We start from the raw sequence: 1675 nt of genomic DNA on the forward strand, positions 1-1675 counted from the left end.
TTTTCTTAATTTTCAAGTACAACAACCTACATCTATTCAGATACAGTCACGTCATCTCCTTCTGGACTATCATGTGACTCTTCAAACTCTGGATTTTGGCCTGACTATCTTGTGACTGTTTCCTGCAGAACCATTGGCCCCAGTCTTACATCCAGCAATTGAGCTCTCCTTACATGAGCACGCCTTTGTCCCTGTGGTCTGATTGTAGTGCATTGTTATACCACATAGCACGCTGAATTATGAAGCTTCATATTAAACACAAGCATCGCTCTTCCTTAGCAAGTATAGTCTTTCTCTTTTTCTTTCATACCAGGAATCAAACTTGTGACCTTGTGCTTGCCAGGCAGGCGCTTGCGCTGCTGAGCTATCTCGCAACCCCCTTAGCAAGTATGCACATTGCTTATGTGCTGTTTGTACTCTGATGGAGGGGGCAGCCAGGGAGATGGCTCAATAGAATAAGTGCTTCCCTGGCAAGCGCAAGGGTCTGAGTTCAATCCCCGGCTCTGAAAAAAAAAAAAAAAAATGTACTCTGATGGGTCGTTCAGAAATGTCTTGAGTTAATCCGTTTACATAGATGTTTACTGATCATCCGAAAATATTTGTGAATCCTTATTTATTATTTACATTGTCATTTATTTCAAGTATTAATGTCACTCTTACTTTTATAGTTATCATTTTAGGGGGCCTGGGAGATAGCTCAGTAGAATAAGCATTTGCCTGGCAAGCGCAAGGGCCTGAATTCAATCCCCAGATTCTGGAAAAAAAAAAAAATCCACCACTAGTTATTATTTTACAATTCAGTATGTCCATCATGTATTGCAGTGGACAGACTGTGCTCATTTGGCTGACAGTCTTAACAGGGGCTTTTTTGGGGAGTTAGGGAGTAGGGCTTATATTAAAAGCATCCTGAAAAATCATGTTAGAGCTTATTTTTTGTCTAGGTCTTATTTTTGGGAAAATACAGAATACCTAGAATTGTGTTTGTTATGGTGGGTATTCATGCTGCTGGCCTATCTCCTGAGATTTAGTGACCTCTTCGATTTGTTGTTTGCTGTGTGTTACTAATTTTGAAACATCATCAGTCATTTTCTCTTCAAGTGTTTGTTTCTACACTGTCTATCCTGTTATTTCTTTCTCTTTTTGCTTTGTGGATATCCAACTAGGAGTATGTTAAATCTTATGACATTGCTCAGAGCTCTTAGACTCTCTCTCTCTCTCTCTCTCTCTCTCTCTCTCTCTCTCTCTCTCCTCTTTTTCCTGTGTGTTTCAGTTGGGATGATTTCCATAGATTTATTTTTAAGTTCACTGATTGATTTGTTCTTCTGGTATGCTGGGTCTGTTGATGAATCTGCCAAAGGGATTGTGCATCTTTGCTACTATGGTTTTTTCCTAACAGTTCCATTTTATTCTTTCTTGCATTTTTTTTTTCAGAATTTTCTGTCTGATCTTTCATACTGTTCATATGTTAATTAATAAATGAATACACTAATTATTATTTTAACCTTTCTGACATATTGTTTGAAAATCAGTGTCAGAATGATCTTGATATTTTTGTCTGTTTATCATGTTTCTATTTTTTCCTTTTCATATGCTCATTATTTTTTTATCCAAAATTAAGCATCTTATAAGATGAAAGAGGGTAAAAAAGAACAAATTCTTATTCCTCAAAATGGAG

Source organism: Octodon degus, unplaced genomic scaffold, assembly GCF_000260255.1.
Source record: "Octodon degus isolate 3935 unplaced genomic scaffold, OctDeg1.0 scaffold00007, whole genome shotgun sequence".
Taxonomy (NCBI): domain Eukaryota; kingdom Metazoa; phylum Chordata; class Mammalia; order Rodentia; family Octodontidae; genus Octodon; species Octodon degus.